We start from the raw sequence: 20,393 nt of genomic DNA, 5'->3' as shown, positions 1-20,393 counted from the left end.
ACTCCCGGAATGAACACTTCTGACAGTGCTAGTACATGATTCTCCGCCCATCGGAGAATTCTTGTGGCTTCTGCCATTGCCATCCTGCTTCTTGTGCCGCCCTGTCGATTTACATGGGCGACTGCCGTGATGTTGTCTGACTGGATCAGCACCGGCTGGTGTAGGAGCAGGGATTTTGTTTGACTTAGGGCATTGTAAATGGCCCTTAGTTCCAGAATATTTATGTGAAGGGAAGTCTCCTGACTCGACCATAGTCCTTGGAAGTTTCTTCCCCGTGTGACTGCCCCCCAGCCTCGAAGGCTGGCATCTGTGGTCACCAGGACCCAGTCCTGTATGCCGAACCTGCGGCCCTCTAGAAGATGGGCACTCTGCAGCCACCACAGTAGAGACACCCTGGTTCTTAGAGACAGGGTTATTAAGCGATGCATCTGAAGATGCGATCCGGACCATTTGTCCAACAGGTCCCACTGAAAGATTCTGGCATGGAACCTGCCGAAGGGAATTGCTTCGTAAGAAGCTACCATCTTTCCCAGGACCCGCGTGCAGTGATGCACCGATACCTGTTTTGGTTTCAGGAGGTCTCTGACTAGAGATGACAACTCCCTGGCTTTCTCCTCCGGGAGAAACACTTTTTTCTGGACTGTATCCAGAATCATACCCAGGAACAGTAGACGTGTCGTCGGAACCAGCTGTGACTTTGGGATATTCAGAATCCAGCCGTGCTGGTGCAGCACTTCCTGAGATAGTGCTACTCCCACCAACAACTGTTCCTTGGACCTCGCCTTTATTAGGAGATCGTCCAAGTACGGGATAATTAAAACTCCCTTTTTTCGAAGGAGTATCATCATTTCCGCCATAACCTTGGTAAATACCCTCGGTGCCGTGGACAGTCCAAACGGCAGCGTCTGGAATTGGTAATGGCAATCCTGTACCACAAATCTGAGGTACTCCTGGTGAGGATGGTAAATGGGGACATGCAAGTAAGCATCCTTGATGTCCAGGGATACCATGTAATCCCCCTCGTCCAGGCTTGCAATAACCGCCCTGAGCGATTCCATCTTGAACTTGAATTTTTTTATGTATGTGTTCAAGGATTTCAAATTTAAAATGGGTCTCACCGAACCGTCCGGTTTCGGCACCACAAATAGTGTGGAATAGTAACCCCGGCCTTGTTGAAGTAGGGGTACCTTGATTATCACCTGCTGGGAATACAGCTTGTGAATTGCCGCTAGCACCGCCTCCCTGTCTGAGGGAGCAATCGGCAAGGCAGATTTTAGGAACCGGTGGGGTGGAGACGCCTCAAATTCCAGTTTGTACCCCTGAGATACTATTTGAAGGATCCAGGGATCCACCTGTGAGCGAGCCCACTGATCGCTGAAATTCTTGAGGCGGCCCCCCACCGTACCTGGCTCCGCCTGTGGAGCCCCACCGTCATGCGGCGGACTTGGAAGAAGAAGCGGGGGAGGACTTTTGCTCCTGGGAACCTGCTGTTTGTTGCAGCCTTTTTCCCCTACCTCTGCCTCTGGACAGAAAAGGCCCGCCTTTTCCACGCTTGTTTTTCTGGGTCCGAAAGGACTGAACCTGATAAAACGGCGCCTTCTTAGGCTGTGAGGGGACATGGGGTAAAAATGCTGACTTCCCAGACGTTGCTGTGGAAACTAGGTCCGAGAGACCATCCCCAAATAATTCCTCACCCTTATAAGGCAAAACTTCCATGTGCCTTTTAGAATCTGCATCTCCTGTCCACTGGCGAGTCCATAAGCCTCTCCTAGCAGAAATGGACAATGCACTTACTTTAGATGCCAGCCGGCAGATTTCCCTCTGTGCATCTCTCATATATAAGACTGAGTCTTTGATATGGTCTATGGTTAGCAGAATCGTGTCTCTGTCTAGTGTGTCAATATTTTCTGACAGTTTATCTGACCACGCAGCGGCAGCACTGCACATCCATGCTGACGCAATAGCTGGCCTAAGTATAATGCCTGAGTATGTGTATACAGACTTCAGGATCGCCTCCTGCTTTCTATCAGCAGGTTCCTTGAGGGCGGCCGTATCCGGAGACGGTAGTGCCACCTTTTTAGACAAACGTGTGAGCGCTTTATCCACCCTAGGAGGTGTTTCCCAACGTGACCTATCCTCTGGCGGGAAAGGGAACGCCATTAGTACCTTCTTAGGAATTACCAATTTTTTATCAGGGAAAGCCCACGCTTCTTCACACACTTCATTTAATTCATCTGATGGGGGAAAAACTACGGGTAGTTTTTTCTCCCCAAACATAATACCCTTTTTAGTGGTACCTGTATTTATATCAGAAATGTGTAACACCTCTTTCATTGCCTCAATCATGCAGTGAATGGCCTTAGTGGGCATCAGGTTAGACTCATCGTCGTCGACACTGGTGTCAGTATCAGTGTCGACATCTGCGTCTGCGATCTGAGGTAGCGGGCGTTTCAGAGCCCCTGATGACCTTTGAGACGCCTGGACAGGCACGAGCTGAGAAGTCGGCTGTCCCACATTTGGCATGTCGTCAAATTTCTTATGCAAGGAGTCTATACGTGCACTCATTTCTTTCCATAAGCTCATCCACTCAGGTGTCTGCCCCGCAGGGGGTGACATCCCTTCTAAAGGCATCTGCTCCGTCTCCACATCATTATCCTCATCAAACATGTCGACACAGCTGTACCGACACACCGCACACACAAAGGGAATGCTCTAACAGAGGACAGGACCGACAAAAGCCCTTTGGGGGGACAGAGTGAGAGTATGCCAGCACACACCAGAGCGCTATATAATGCAGGGACTAACTGAGTTATGTCCCCTATAGCTGCTTTTTCTATATAAATGTATACTGCGCCTAAATTTAGTGCCCCCCCTCTCTTTTTTACCCTTTTCTGTAGTGTAGACTGCAGGGGAGAGCCAGGGAGCTTCCTTCCAGCGGAGCTGTGAGGGAAAATGGCGCCAGTGTGCTGAAGGAGATAGCTCCGCCCCTTTTCCGCGGACTATTCTCCCGCTTTTTCCTATATTCTGGCAGGGGTATTTTCCACATATATAGCCTCTGGGGCTATATATTGTGGTATTTTTGCCAGCCAAGGTGTTATTATTGCTTCTCAGGGAGCCCCCCCCCCCAGCGCCCTGCACCCTCAGTGACCGGAGTGTGAAGTGTGTGTGAGGAGCAATGGCGCACAGCTGCAGTGCTGTGCGCTACCTTGGTGAAGACTGATGTCTTCTGCCGCCGATTTTCCGGACCTCTTCTTGCTTCTGGCTCTGAAAGGGGGACGGCGGCGCGGCTCCGGGACCGAACACCAAGGCTGGGCCTGCGGTCGATCCCTCTGGAGCTAATGGTGTCCAGTAGCCTAAGAAGCCCAAGCTGGCTGCAAGCAGGCAGGTTCACTTCTTCTCCCCTTAGTCCCTCGCTGCAGTGAGCCTGTTGCCAGCAGGTCTCACTGAAAATAAAAAACCTAATTTCTATACTTTCTTTCTAAAGGCTCAGGAGAGCCCCTAGTGTGCATCCAACCTCGGCCGGGCACAAAATCTAACTGAGGCTTGGAGGAGGGTCATAGTGGGAGGAGCCAGTGCACACCAGGTAGTCATAAATCTTTCTAGAGTGCCCAGCCTCCTTCGGAGCCCGCTATTCCCCATGGTCCTTACGGAGTTCCCAGCATCCACTAGGACGTCAGAGAAATAACGATGTTCTTACTGCGGAAATGTATTGGCGGTTGATGAATCTGGATTTTTCCACAACCGGGGAGATGATGCTGGAACTGTTCCTCCTCTCTGGAAAGGTGTACTGTGCCGAGGCATCGCAGGGAGAACCGGCATCTTCAGACAGGTTGTCCTGTGGAATACTGGAGACGCAGCCGCTGTCCAAGCCACTGGATCCAGCACCAGACATGCACTGCGAGGTCTCCGAGCTCTCTGTGGCTGTAAGAAGAACAGGGGAAACGTCAGGTGGGTACACAGGAGAAGACGCAGAACCAGCAGACACTCCCCACCACACGTACTCATGGAAGGCTGACTGCAACTCGTCTCATTCTCCAACTCGTCTTCCTCCAGGCAGCTGCTCGTCTCAAAGGGTCTGTTGGCGGAGAGAACTCCGGGCAGAAGGGTCTGATTGACATACATATGCAGGTTTAGGGGACCCAGCAGTGAAGCCGAGGAGGGTCCGCAAGCAGAGGGCACAGAGCTGCAAGTGATGGGGGCCTGGGTCCTTTTGTAAGGATCTGAATGATCAAATAAGGACACTGCAATAGACGCCCTGGTCCTGGCACCTGCAAAAAATAAGAATTTACTCACCGGTAATTCTATTTCTCGTAGTCCGTAGTGGATGCTGGGGACTCCGTAAGGACCATGGGGAATAGACGGGCTCCGCAGGAGACTTGGCACTCTAAAGAAAGATTTAGGACTACCTGGTGTGCACTGGCTCCTCCCCCTATGACCCTCCTCCAAGCCTCAGTTAGGACACTGTGCCCGGAAGAGCTGACACAATAAGGAAGGATTTTGAATCCCGGGTAAGACTCATACCAGCCACACCAATCTCACCATATAACTCGTGATAGGAACCCCGGTTAACAGTATGATAACAATGGAGCCTCTGAACAGATGGCTCGCAATAACAACCCGATTTGTGTAACAATAACTATATACAAGTATTGCAGACAATCCGCACTTGGGATGGGGGCCCAGCATCCACTACGGACTACGAGAAATAGAATTACCGGTGAGTAAATTCTTATTTTCTCTGACGTCCTAGTGGATGCTGGGGACTCTGTAAGGACCATGGGGATTATTCCAAAGCTCCCAAACGGGCGGGAGAGTGCGGATGACTCTGCAGCACCGAATGAGAGAACTCCAGGTCCTCCTCAGCCAGGGTACCAAATTTATAAAATTTTGCAAACGTGTTTGCCCCTGACCAAGTAGCAGCTCGGCAAAGTTGTAAAGCCGAGACCCCTCGGGCAGTCGCCCAAGATGAGCCCACCTTCCTTGTGGAATGGGCTTTTACAGATTTAGGCTGCGGTAGTCCCACCGCAGAATGCGCCAGCTGAATAGTGCTACAAATCCAGCGCGCGATAGTCTGCTTAGAAGCAGGAGCACCCAGCTTGTTGGGTGCATATAGAATAAACAGCGAGTCAGTTTTCCTGACTCCAGCCGTCCTGGAAACATAAATTTTCAGGGCCCTGACTACGTCCAGAAACTTGGAATCCTCCAAGTCCCTAGTAGCCGCAGGCACCACAATAGGTTGGTTCAAGTGAAAAGCTGATACCACCTTCGGGAGAAACTGAGGACGAGTCCTCAACTCTGCCCTATCCATATGGAAAATCAGATAGGGGCTTTTACAGGACAAAGCCGCCAATTCTGACACATGTCTGGCCGAAGCCAGAGCCAACAGCATTACCACTTTCCACGTGAGATATTTTAAATCCACAGTCTTAAGTGGCTCAAACCAATGTGATTTCAGGAACTCCAAAACCACATTGAGATCCCAAGGTGCCACTGGGGGCACAAAAGGAGGCTGAATATGCAGAACTCCCTTGACAAAAGTCTGAACTTCAGGCAGTGAAGCCAGTTCTTTCTGGAAGAAAATCGACAGAGCCGAGATCTGGACCTTAATGGACCCAATTTGAGGCCCAATGTCACACCTGCTTGCAGGAAATGCAGGAATCGACCCAGTTGAAATTCCTCCGTTGGGGCCTTCCTGGCCTCACACCAAGCAACATATTTCCGCCAAATGCGGTGATAATGTTTTGCGGTGACATCCTTCCTGGCTTTGATCAGGGTAGGGATGACTTCCTTCGGAATGCCTTTTTCCTTTAGGATCCGGCGTTCAACCGCCATGCCATCAAACGTAGCCGCGGTAAGTCTTGGAACAGACAGGGTCCCTGCTGCAGCAGGTCTTGTCTGAGCGGCAGAGGCCAAGGGTCCTCTGCAAGCATCTCTTGAAGTTCCGGGTACCAAGCTCTTCTTGGCCAATCCGGAACCACGAGAAGAGTTTTCACTCCTCGCCTTCTTATTATTCTCAGTACCTTGGGTATGAGAGGCAGAGGAGGAAACACATAAACCGACTGGTACACCCACGGTGTCACTAGAGCGTCCACAGCGATCGCCTGAGGGTCCCTTGACCTGGCGCAATATCTTTTTAGCTTTTTGTTGAGGCGGGACGCCACCATGTCCACCTGTGGTCTTTCCCAACGGGTTACCAATATTTGGAAGACTTCTGGATGAAGTCCCCATTCTCCCGGGTGGAGGTCGTGCCTGCTGAGGAAGTCTGCTTCCCAGTTGTCCACTCCCGGAATGAACACTGCTGTCAGTGCTAACACATGATTCTCTGCCCATCGGAGAATCCTTGTGGCTTCTGCCATTGCCCTCCTGCTTCTTGTGCCGCCCTGTCTGTTTTCTTGGGCGACCGCCGTGATGTTGTCTGATTGAATCAGCACCGGCCGGTTCTGAAGCAGGGGTCTTGCTTGGCTTGGGGCATTGTAAATGGCCCTTAGCTCCACAATATTTATGTGAAGCGAAATTTCCTGATTTGACCACAGTCCTTGGAAATTTCTTCCCTGTGTGACTGCACCCCAGCCCCGAAGGCTAGCATCCGTGGTCACCAGGACCCAGTCCTGTATTCCGAATCTGCGGCCCTCTAGTAGATGAGCCCTCTGCAGCCACCACAGCAGCGACACCCTGGTTCTTGCCGACAGGGTTATCCGCTGTTGCATCTGGAGATGGGACCCGGACCATTTGTCCAACAGGTCCCACTGGAAAGTCCTTGCGTGAATGGAATTGCCTCGTACGAAGCTACCATTTTTCCCAGGACTCTTGTGCATTGATGTACCGACACCTGTCCCGGTTTTAGGATGTCTCTGACTAGAGATGACAACTCCTCTGCTTTTTCCACTGGAAGAAACACTCTTTTCTGGTCTGTGTCCAGAATCATTCCCAGGAACAGAAGACGTTTCGTCGGGACCAGCTGTGACTTTGGAATATTGAGAATCCAGCCGTGCTGTTGTAGCACTTCCCGAGAAAGTGCTACCCCCACTACCAACTGTTCCTTGGACCTCGCCTTTATCAGGAGATCGTCCAAGTACGGGATAATTAAAACTCCCTTCTTGCGAAAGAGTATCATCATTTCGGCCATTACCTTGGTAAAGACCCTCGGTGCCGTGGACAACCCAAACGGCAGCATCTGGAACTGATAGTGACAGTCCTGTACCACAAATCTGAGGTACTCCTGGTGAGGAGGGTAAATGGGGACATGCAGGTACGCACCCTTGATGTCCAGGGAGACCATGTAATCCCCCTCGTCCAGGCTCGCAATAACCGCCCTGAGCGATTCCATCTTGAACTTGAACCTTTTGATGTAAGTGTTCAAGGATTTTAGATTTAAGATGGGTCTCACCGAACCGTCCGGTTTCGGTACCACAAACATTGTGGAATAGTAACCCTTTCCTTGCTGAAGGAGGGGTACCTTGACAATCACTTGCTGTGAATACAGTTTTTGAATAGCCACCAAAACCGCCTCCCTGGCAGAGGGAGTTGCTGGTAAGGCAGATTTTAGGAAATGGCGGGGTGGAGACGTCTCGAATTCCAGCCTGTACCCCTGAGATATTACTTGAAAGACCCATGGATCCACTTGTGAGAGATCCCACTGAGCGCTGAAATTCCTGAGACGGGCCCCCACCGTACCCTGGTCCGCCTGAGCAGCCCCAGCGTCATGCTGTGGACTTACCGGACGCGGGGGAGGACTTCTGCTCTTGGGAACTAGCTGTGTGTTGCAGCTTTTTTCCTCTACCTTTGCCTCTCGGCAGAAAGGATGAGCCTCTAGCCCTCTTGCTTTCTGGGGCCGAAAGGACTGTACCTGATAATACGGTGCTTTCTTTTGCTGTGGGGCAGCCTGTGGCAAAAAGGTCGATTTCCCAGCAGTAGCTGTGGACACGATGTCACAACTGAGGGCCTGAGCTGACGGGAGGCAGCCTCCGTTGTAGGGGCTGAGATGTAACGGAACCTGGGAGGGTGTATCAGACCCCTAGACATGTAAGTAACATGTAGAAGAACTGCCCGAAGGCGTGACCACGACAACCAGGGTAAAAGTCAATGATGTTTATTTATGACAAACTCCGTAACACAGCAGCAGTAAAAAGAAAACATAAAAATCAGCAGAGGATAAATACAGTTCCTGGGTACTACAGGGTGGCAAGGGCCACAGGGCTCTGGTAGTGAGATAGTTCTTATAATCTTCTAGTTGGAAAGTCCTTACCAGGCCCGACTGTAGCAATGGAGATAGCCCAGGATCGTACCAGCTGGTGTTCCAGGAAAAGCTGGGCTGCTGTGGATAAAACGGCTGCTGTGGGTACTGGCTGGAACCAGACTGATGTTGGCACGGAGTGGATACTGGCTGGAACCAGTTAAATAATAAATGTAGCTTGAGAGCGATGAAATATGAAGTGATGTTTGGAGCTTGAGAGCGGTGAAATAATAATGCCGGTGATAAATGATAATCTGCAGAAAAGGGTACCGGCACTTTAAGAAGAGCTGACCTCTGCTGGAAGCTGAATGCTGAAAGCAGGTGGATCTGTAGCTGGAAGCAGATGAATCCAAATGGATAGGAGAGTCAGGCTACACCGCAGGTGGAATGCTGGTGAGGGTCTCTTTAGTGGAAGTGTGGAGATAGGAGCTGGAACCTGGAAAACAACCACAGGAGAGAGACAAACTGGAACTAGGTTTGACAACCAAAGCACTGACGCCTTCCTTGCTCAGGCACAGATTACTTATACCTGCAGCAAGGAAGGGATTGGCTAGGCAATTATGCAGATTAACATTGCAAACAACAGATTGGTGGAAATGAACAGATGACAGAATCCAAGATGGCTGCGCCCATGCAGACACTTGGAGGGAAGTTTGGTTTGTAATCTATGTGGGAATTAAAACAGTAATGGCGGCGCCGGCCACAGGAGACAGGAGACGCCAGACTGATAAGTGCACATTTAACCACGCGGGCACAGCGGAGGCCGCGGCTGACGTAATCACCACTCTGACATTCTGCATGTAGAAACTCAGGAACAGCGGCGGAGGCCGCGGGAGACGCCATTCCGGATGTAACAGGCGCTGCGGTGACCACGTCTCAGAATGACAGGAGAGGAGGCAGGAATGTGGACATCAGTATAACAGATGGTATCCGGTCCTGGAACGCTGAGCCAGCCTTAGGAGGCATCTGAAGGGTAAGTAATGGCGTCCAGATACCCGGATCGTGACAGCACCCCCCCCTTTAGGAGTGGCCCCAGGACACTTCTTTGGCTTTTGAGGAAACTTGGAATGGAATCTCCGGACCAAGGCAGGAGCATGGACATCAGAAGCATTGGTCCATGAGCGTTCCTCAGGGCCGTAACCCTTCCAGTCAATAAGATACTGTAATTGACCGTAACGGTGACGTGAGTCCAGGATCTTGGCCACTTCATACTCAACGCCTCGTTGAGTTTGGACTTTCGGAGTTGGAGGAAGTGAGGAATGAAACCGATTCAGGATCAGCGGTTTCAACAGGGAAACATGGAATGTCCTGGGTATTTTTAAGAAGGGAGGTAACTGAAGTCTGTAAGCAACAGGATTGATGACTTGTTCAATTTTGAAAGGACCGATGTAGCGAGGTGCAAACTTCATACTGGGAACTCTTAACCTCAAATTCTTTGTGTATAACCATACCCGATCACCCACCTTGAGAGCAGGAACCGCTCTACGCTTCTTATCCGCAAACCTCTTGTACCTGAACGATGCCTTGAGCAGAGCTGATCGTACACTCTTCCAGATGTTTGCAAACTGATGCAAGGTGATATCTACTGCTGGAACAGAAGTTGCTGGAAGCGGTTGGAATTCAGGAACTTTAGGGTGGAATCCATAGTTAGTGAAGAATGGTGTAGAAGAAGATGAGGAATGATATTGGTTGTTATGACAGAACTCAGCCCAAGGAAGTAATTGAACCCAGTCATCTTGAGAGGAAGACACATAGATGCGGAGGAAGGCCTCCAAGTCCTGATTTACCCTCTCAGTTTGACCATTGGTCTGAGGATGGTAGGCCGTGGAAAACTTAAGTTTGACTTGGAGGACTTGACATAAACTTCGCCAGAATTTGGCAGTGAATTGGACTCCTCGATCTGAGATAATTTCTTCAGGAAGACCGTGGAGTCGGAAGATCTCTTGTATGAACACTTGAGCCAACTTGGAAGCTGACGGAAGACCGGTAAGAGGAATGAAGTGTGCCATCTTGGTGAACCGGTCAACTACCACCCAGATGGTAATGAACTTGTTGCACATGGGTAAGTCTGTAATGAAATCCATCGACAAATGGGTCCATGGTCGACGGGGAACGGATAATGGAACCAGTTGCCCCGCAGGCGACTGGCGGGATACTTTATGTTGGGCACACTTTGGGCAAGATGCAATAAACTCCATGACGTCCTTTTTCAGAGTTGGCCACCAATAGGACCTAGAGATAAACTCCAGGGTTTTTTGGATACCTGTATGTCCGGCAAAACGGGAAGCATGGGCCCAATGCATGAGCTTCTTCCTTAGCACCGGCTTCACAAAACTTTTCCCTGGTGGGGGCATAGAGTCCATCCCTACCGTGGAGAATGCCAACGGATTGATAATAGGACGCTTGTCTGAAGACTCTGACTCATTTTCTTGCTCCCATGAGCGGGAAAGGGCATCGGCCTTGCGATTCTGAGAGCCCGGACAGAACTGGAGTTTAAAGTCGAACCTGGAAAAGAAAAGTGCCCATCTGGCCTGACGAGGGTTGAGACATTGTGCGCCTTTCAGATATAAAAGGTTCTTGTGGTCTGTAAGTATGGTGATTGAATGAGAAGCTCCCTCCAACAGATATCTCCACTCCTCTAGAGCGAGCTTGATGGCTAGCAACTCCTGGTCGCCAATGGCATAGTTGCGCTCCGCTGGGGAGAACTTCCGGGAGAAGAAACTGCAAGGATGTAAATGGCCATCTTTAGCCCTCTGAGATAACACCGGGTATCGGCCAATTCTGGATTGCTTGTAGTTTCTCAGGATCCATCTCTAGTCCGGAACCGGACACAATGTAACCTAGAAACGGAATGGACTTGACTTCAAAGACGCATTTCTCTAATTTGCAATAGAGATGATTGACACGGAGACGGGACAGAACCTCTTTTACCCAAAAACGATGTTCCTCTAAATTGTTGGCAAAAATGAGGATATCATCTAGATAGACCACGACATGACGGTATAAAATGTCTCTGAAGATCTCATTGACAAAATGCTGGAAGACAGCTGGAGCATTGCTCAATCCGAAGGGCATGACGAGGTACTCATAATGTCCGTCACGGGTGTTAAAGGCGGTCTTCCACTCGTCACCCTCACGAATCCGGATGAGATTGTATGCACCTCTCAAGTCCAGCTCTGTGAAGATGGTAGCTCCGCTAACTCTATCAAAGAGCTCAGTAATCAGGGGTAGTGGATAGCGGTTCTTGATGGTAATGTCGTTCAGACCTCTGTAGTCGATGCACGGCCGCAGACCACCATCTTTTTTCTTTACGAAAAAGAAGCCTGCGCCGGCTGGAGAAGAGGAAGGTCGAATAAACCCCTTTGCTAGGTTCTCTTTAATGTATTCCTCCATAGAATGCGTCTCAGGCAGAGACAACGGGTAAGTTCGGCCTCGAGGTGGAACCTTCCCTGAAACGAGATCAATCGGGCAGTCCCATTCTCTATGAGGAGGAAGGATATCAGCAGAAGCTTTACTGAACACATCCGTGAAATCTTGAAATGGAGGAGGTGGAACATCAGACGACCTGGGGGAGGAAGAACAGACAGGCAATACTTTAAACAAACATGTCTCAGCACAGGAGGGACCCCATGCCAGAATCTGCGTAGTCGTCCAATCAATAGATGGATTGTGAAGACGGAGCCATGGAAGGCCCAGGACCACAGGATGTGTGGCTCTTGGAATCACTAAAAAAGAAATAAATTCGGAATGAAGAACTCCCACTCTCAGACGAACTGGTAGAGTCCTTAGAGAAATAACTGCATCAAAAATCTTGCTGCCATCCACGGCAGTTAAGGAGATGGACGAAGGAAGTCTCTCGGTGGGTAGGGACCACCGTTTAACATAGGCTTCGGTAATAAAGTTCCCAGCTGCTCCGGAATCAAGGAGGGCAATGACGTTCCGATAACGATACCCGGATCGTGACACACGAGGTCCGAAAGACCATCCCCAAACAGTTCCACCCCCTTATAGGGCAAAACTTCCATGTGCCGTTTCGAGTCGGCATCGCCAGACCATTGCCGAGTCCATAACCCCCTTCTGGTGGCAATGGACATAGCGCTTATTTTTGATGCCAGCCGGCAAATATCCCTCTGTGCATTACGCATGTATAAGACTGCATCTTTTATATGCTCAATCGTCAGCAAAATATTGTCCCTATCCATGGTATCAATATTATCCGACAGGGAATCGGACCACGCAGCAGCAGCACTGCACATCCAAGCTGATGCAATAGCTGGTCGCAATATAATGCCCGTGTGTGTGTAAATAGCTTTTAGGGTAGTTTCCTGCTTCCTATCAGCAGGTTCCTTCAGGGCGGCCGTATCCGGAGACGATAGTGCCACCTTCTTTGATAAGCGTGTCAGCGCCTTATCTACCCTAGGGGGTGTTTCCCAACGTGACCTATCCTCTGGCGGGAAAGGGTACGCTGCCAATAACCGTTTAGAAATTATCAATTTCTTATCGGGGGAAGTCCACGCTACCTCACACACCTCATTTAATTCCTCAGATGCAGGAAAAACTACAGGTAGCTTTTTCTCACCAAACATAATACCCTTTTTTGTGGTACCTGGGGTATTATCAGAAATGTGTAAAACATTTTTCATTGCCTCAATCATGTAACGGGTGGACCTATTGGAGGGTACACTAGTCTCATCATCGTCGACCAGCAGCCCTAAGGAGACCATCTGCTGAGAAGGAAGCAGAATGGATATTTATGTAGTTCATGACCCAACTGTGAAATTCCAAGGTCAGGGCTGTTTCTCACTCATAGGGCCTTAAACAAGTAGCTAGGTCTTGATCAGACCTCAGGAGGCTAGCATGAACTTGGTTAATAACGTTAGTGCTAGTAATTAGCTGAAATTTTGAACAGAAAATGATGGGACGGTGGAGACACTGGTGTCCCTTTCTACCTAACATACAATGTTTCCTTAATGTCCATGAACTCCTCCTGCTCCATGCTTTTGCTGGCAGACCTCACAGACTCCATCTTCAGCTTTTCCACTTGAAGCTGGACCTTCAGAAAGAGAATACAAACCCAACTCCCTTGGTCTTCCAGAACTTTGAACCACTAGTTCTTTGGAAAGTAAAGACTGAATCTTTCTTTAGACCTGAAAGGCATTGCTTGGTCTTCAGCGAAACTAACGGTTAAACTGGGGATCTATCTGGATCAATGATGCATCCTCATGGAATGATTCCTCTCCCCAGATATCTGTGGTGAAATCACATCCTCAACACTGGAAGAGAAGCAGATGGGCTTCTACCACAGGAGCTCCTGGGCAGGTATCCTGTCAGTCATGTGGCTTGGATGCATAACACCTCACGCATGCTGGCCTCGAGAAGGAGCAGAGGTCTGACTCTACTTCCCATAGGAAGAAAAGGACATTTTAGAATGGGAGAATTACCAGAGAGAAACTTTCCTACTGTGGCCATAGAAATAATCTTGCCCAACTCCGAGCTGACAATAACCTCTCCCAAGCAGGCCAGGGACTTAAGATCCTTTTTGGTCTCCACATCTGCCTCGCAGGTTCTAAGCCAGAAGACACAGTATGCAGAGGCTAATGAGAATGCCCTTGACAAGGTCCATCCCAAAGTATTAAAAAGACTTCTATATCTACTCTACCAGGGTCAGCGATTCTAATCTGGTGCTTCCTGATATTAAACCCCCCCCCCACTTCACCCCCCCCCCCCCACCCCCAATAGCAACAGCCATCCTCCATCGCATTTCCCTTGCAGTGTTCGGAGTGGTGGTGGTGGTCTTGCGACCTACAGGACAATCTGCCTTCGTCAGAGATTCCCATTTTACTGCACCACTCATAGGGACTGTAAAGAGACATAGCTTCCATAACTCCTTAAACCTATGATCAAGCTTTGCACAAAAGGTCATCTAACTGAGGGGGGAGAACAATAAGTTTTCAGAAATCTGATTTCCCCACTGTTCATTTCCTGACGCCGGCTCACACTAAACCTCCAGTCTCTGCGTCCTGCTGGAGCCCTCTCTAGCTGCCTTTCCTACCTCCTGGGAGGTGAGCTGCCGGACATTTCACTTGTACTGTCAGGGGCTGTTGGTGGAATCGGATATCCTTTTAAGGGAGACCACTCCTGACCTTGCACTGACAGAGCCCAGACTGACTGTTCAGATGCCGCAGGTGTGTGTGTTCAAAGGGTGTTGCCCTGTAGCTCCTGAGGGACAGGTGAAGGAGGAAGGTTACCTGCTCTGTTCCTTTGCATTTGCGATGAGTGGGTTTGTCAGTTTCCAAGAAGGTGGTGCTGAACACAGAAGCCCCCAAACACCTGGAATTTTAAGAGAGCCCAACCTCCAGCAGTGCACTCTATGCCCCCATTAGGATGAATGACAAAGTTATTTAATTATGCATGTGTAACTGCGCAAATGAGATGGATCTTCCCAGGAATAAGTGTTCCGCAGTCTCCTACACTGAGTAGTCTGTCAGGCCAGTGCCAAACGCTTCTTGTGCATCGGAGATGTCTCAGATATGTGCAGAAGGGCAGTGGGCACCGGAGGTATCTCATGCGCAGAAGGGCAGTGGGCAACGGAGGGGTCTCAGATATGTGCAAGAGGGGTGTTGGGCACTGGAGGTATCTCAGAACACCCCTTCTCCACAAATCAAAGATCTAGACTCCGCGTGTCCTTTGCAATATTTTTAAACACTTTTTAATTAACCATTATAGTTCTTGGTTTGTATTACAGGACAGGCTTTATAAAAGTCAGTGACTGCATGTAAGGACACGTCTGTACAGTATTTGCATGTAATAAACAGAATGGGGTAATGTCACAAAGGTGCTTTAGGTGTGGCATATGTATACACAGTTATCCTTCCTGTCCCAAGTGCCCTGACTCGCAGGAATCCCCCCCTAGGTGGCGCTACATGGAGCAGTGAGACAGTAGCCCTACTAGCATGTAGTTGCTGTGTTAGCAGCATGCACACACATGCACTGTTACATGGCAAGGCAGCACAAGATGTAACACAAAGGCAGAAAAGTGGCACTTACTGATGGATGTTAGGAAGAAGCTCAGACTATGGTGGAAGGACTGAGGGAAATGTGACGTGGGTTCTGGGGAGAGATGCAGTCATTAGTGAGAGGTTAGGATTTAGCACCTGCAATACAAAGCATCCAATCAGGAGATGTTCACACTCAGTCGCCGGGGCGTGAGGGCTGGTCGCACAGAGTCACAGCCGCCGGGGACCGTGAGCGCTGGTCGCAGAGTTACAGCCGCGGGGACCGTGAGCGCTGTTCGCACAGAGTCACAGCCGCCGGGGACTGTGAGCGCTGGTCGCACAGAGTCACAGCCGCCGGGGACTTGTGCACTGGTGCACAGAGTCACAGCCGCCGGGGACTTGTGCACTGGTGCACAGAGTCACAGCCGCCGGGGACTTGAGCGTTGGTCGCACAGAGTCACAGCTGCCGGGGACTTGTGCACTGGTGCAGAGAGTCACAGCCGCCGGGGACTTGAGCGCTGGTCGCACAGAGTCACAGCCGCCGGGGACTTGAGCACTGGTGCACAGAGTCACAGCCGCCGGGGACTTGAGCGCTGGTGCACAGAGTCACAGCCGCCGGGGACGTGAGCGCTGGTCGCACAGAGTCACAGCCGCCAGGGGAGTGAGTGATGGTCGCACAGAGTCACAGCCATCGGGGACGTGAGCGATAGTCGCACAGAGTCACACCCGCCGGGGACGTGAGCGCTGATCGCAGAGTCACAGCCGCCGTGAGCGCTGATCGCACAGAGTCACAGCCGCCAGGGGAGTGAGCGCTGATCGCACAGAGTCACAGCCAACACCTCAAGAAAATATTTCAACTTGTCAAAAGGAAAAACAAAAAAGTCTAATTTTCATTGCTCTTTCTGTAAATTCAGGGAACAGAGAACGGACAAAGATAATTAGTGTATATTAATAGTATTATAATCGCACAATGGGGTTGATTCAATTTGTCAACTTATGAATAGCGCCGGGAATTAGCTCCCGACGCTATTCAATTCAGCTCCAGTTAAGTCGGCGATGTCCCGTTCTCGCCGACTAAACAGGTTGAATTGTCGGGAGAACGGGCATTCTCCGACTTAACTCCCCGGCACGAGGCTGATTCCCGATAGAATCAGCCTCGCGCCGGCTGCGAGGCAGCACTTTTGTCGGGTTTCTTCTCTCATCCCCCGGGGATGAGAGAAGAATTCCCGACAATTGCGGGTAACTAGCAGCTGAATTGAATAGCGTCGGGACCTAATTCCCGGCTTTATTCATAAGTTGCCGAATTGAATTGACCCCAATGTCTCATTAATATAAAAAAGTGTAAACTTTAATACGTTTATCTATATGTAATAGAAGTGGATACATAACATCAGGTAACAGCGCTGATCATAGTTTATTAGAAACCCACCGATGGCTACAGGCGGCTGGGGTGCAGGTAATAGGCTCTTGTACCTTTCCCAAGTATCCAGGCAGCAGTCAGTGGTACCAGGATAATAAGTAGCAGGTTATAATTACTCAGACACTTATCAGTAAAGTTGTATGTTGTTAATGAAACTTGTTTTATTCCAGCGTGTAAAACATTAATCTAGATTTAATAAGTGGATGCTTCCTCTATTAGTGTATAACAACCATACTCTCCCCACCGGGGTTACTCATGCAGCCTCAACGTCCTGTGTACCTTACTGCCAGCAGCAGAACGTCTCTGCAACCCCATCGTCCTAAATACCATACTGCCAGCAGCAGAACGGCTCTGCAACCTCATCGTCCTAAATACCATACTGCCAGCAGCAGAACGGCTCTGCAACCTCATCATCCTGTGTACCTTACTGTCAGCCGCAGAACGGCTCTGCAACCCCATCGTCCTGTGTACCTTACTGTCAGCCGCAGAACGGCTCTGCAACACCATCGTCCTAAATACCATACTGCCAGCAGCAGAACGGCTCTGCAACCCCATCGTCCTAAATACCATACTGCCAGCAGCAGAACGGCTCTGCAGCCCCATCGTCCTAAATACCATACTGCCAGCAGCAGAACGGCTCTGCAACCCCATCGTCCTAAATACCATACTGCCAGCAGCAGAACGGCTCTGCAACCCCATCGTCCTAAATACCATACTTCCAGCAGCAGAACGGCTCTGCAACCCCATCGTCCTAAATACCATACTGCCAGCAGCAGAACGGCTCTGCAACCCCATCGTCCTGTGTACCTTACTGTCAGCCGCAGAACGGCTCTGCAACACCATCGTCCTAAATACCATACTGCCAGCAGCAGAACGGCTCTGCAACCCCATCGTCCTAAATACCATACTGCCAGCAGCAGAACGGCTCTGCAACCCCATCGTCCTAAATACCATACTTCCAGCAGCAGAACGGCTCTACAACCCCATCGTCCTAAATAACATACTGCCAGCAGCAGAACGGCTCTGCAACCCCATCGTCCTAAATACCATACTGCCAGCCTCAGAACAGCTCTGCAACCCCATCGTCCTAAATACCATACTGCCAGCAGCAGAACGGCTCTGCAACCCCATCGTCCTAAATACCATACTGCCAGCAGCAGAACGGCTCTGCAACCCCATCGTCCTAAATACCATACTGCCAACAGCAGAACGGCTCTGCAACCTCATCATCCTGTGTACCATACTGCCAGCCTCAGAACGGCTCTGCAACCTCATCGTCCTGTGTACGTTACTGTCAGCCGCAGAACAGCTCTGCAACACCATCGTCCTGTGTACCATCCTGCCATCCACAAAACGGCTCTGCAATCTCATCGTCCTGTGTACCTTACTGCCAGCCACAGAACGCCTCTGCAACCTCATCGTTCTGCATACCATACTGCCAGCCACAAAACGGCTCTGCAACCCAATCGTCCTGTGTACCTTACTGCCAGCCGCATGGATGTAACAGTCACAGAACAGCTCAGCAATCAATGTAAAGGGCTCATAACCCTAACAGGAGCCCCAGGAAGCGCTGACACAGGGGCAGGGCGGCTGCACAACGCCTTCTGTACAGATCACGTGTAAGACACAAATCATGGGCAGAACTGCTCCACATTCATGAAAAGTTACTACATAGTGAAACATAATATTTGACGGCAGATAAGAACCACTTGGCCCATCTAGTCTGCCCTAAAATAAGGTTAAACCTTCCTAATAGTGATTGGATGATGTAATGAAATTCTAGTCATGATTGGTCAAGACCATGGGTCCTCAACCCGCGGCCCTCCAGCTGCCGCGGAACCACACAGCCCCGCATTCCCCAGCACAGCCCTGCTATTAAAACTGAGGCAGAGCATGCTGGGATGTGCAGCCCCCACAACAGCCAGAGGGCCCGCAGTCCGAAGACGCAAGGTCAAGACACTTAAGTTGTGCAACCTACTTCGTGGCTAATTGAGCCTGCCCCGAAGACTCTTTGGTGGCTCCCTACACCTGCGTCTTATTTTACCTCCCCAGAACTGACAGCAACTCATAAAAAATATAACCACATGGTCTGATTAGGGTTATTGATGATTTTATTAGAAGGATATTAAATATTGGAAATAGGCTGATGCCACTATAAAAATAGTAGACCTATTTACACATGAAAACAATACTGACGGCTAAGAAGAATAAGAAGGTGCAAATTTCTAATTCACACTTTACCTCAAACTAATATTTAGCTAATATATTAGTAAGGGCTGTGAATGAGGCAAAACCTATGGGGATTTTAATGCATACCTAGTGGAAATATGTTTTTAATTCACAATAATATTAACAATACTAATCCCCTATCTCAGAATACTTTCCCTTTTTTTTTTGCTCTTGACCTGATTTTCCTTATTGTGAGGTGCCCACCCTGATAGTATCTTATATTTGCGCACGTCGGGAGTGATAGGAAGTAGAGGAATAGTAGTGTATACTGTATGATAAGATTATATGGTACTTCAGTCTTTTAGTCCTTTTCCTAAACACAGGTCCTGCAGGCATCTGTAACTGCCTCCTGCATGCATTGTGATGTCAGTGTGATGTCACAATCTCCCTGTGATGTCACCATCACCCTGCCGCCCTATGTAAGGCATGCCCGGGCAGCTGCCAGCCACTTTGTGGTGGTAGCTTCTATCACTACATTGACTCCTCGTGAGTTCTTGTCCTTCATTTGGATAAACCTTTAACTAGTGACTTCTGATACAGATTTCACAACGACTGGGGGTACCAACTTCAGGTATCCACTTTTAGCCGTGCACGCAGACTGCACACCTGATATGAGCTTGACGACCATGCAGCCCTCCAGAGACAACACCGAGATGCTGCTTTATGAACTGAAGCTCCTCTACTCTCCAGTGATGATAGAATGTATTCCAGAGATCATCGCTGCTATGCCGCTGGAGAAACTTCTGCAGAAGATCGGCAGGATAAACGCTTTCCTGAGAGAGGGATCGCCCATTACTGAATCGCACCGGCTGATCTTTGCATTTCTGCGCCAAGCGTTGGAGGCGAGGATGGATGTGAGCAGCGCATTCACCGATATGCTTCCCGTTATTGTAAAGACCATGATTTGGGCAGAGCATGATAAGGTCACTTGGCTTTCAGCCAGCAAACTACTGTACCTGTTAGCCAGGGACCACATGGAGACCACAATAATGGAGCTAGAGACTACCCTACTGGTCCGCGGTAACTGCCCACGGCGCTCTGTATTTACCACGCTAGCTGCAATACTGACATATCCCACCGTGCCATTTGATCACAAGGTCTATGTGTTACATGAGGTATGTTCAGCGATGGAAGACATAACTCACCCCGGCACCCAGACGACTGTTTCAATGCTCATTAATAACGCTGCTGTGGCTTTTGGAAGTAGTGCGATGCAAGATCCGGATATCAGAGGATTGTTTACACAGGCTTGCACTACGCTCGCCAAGTGGGAGACCCTAAACCGGGATGGTGCTGTGGCGGTTGCCGACCTAATCACAGCCATCATAGGCCAAGTGAACACCTTACTGGCCGACGGTCTGCAGGGAACCAAGGCGACAACAGTCTCTTTTGGAGATGGTGAAATATACAGTGAACATCTAAAAGGCATTCCGTGGCATGAATACACTGAAAACGTTGTTGAACATCTTGCCGAGACCGGGGACTGGAAAGAAGTTGTGAGTCTGCTCAGGCCACT

Source organism: Pseudophryne corroboree, chromosome 11 (assembly GCF_028390025.1).
Source record: "Pseudophryne corroboree isolate aPseCor3 chromosome 11, aPseCor3.hap2, whole genome shotgun sequence".
NCBI lineage: Eukaryota > Metazoa > Chordata > Amphibia > Anura > Myobatrachidae > Pseudophryne > Pseudophryne corroboree.
This window is presented reverse-complemented; position numbering follows the sequence as displayed.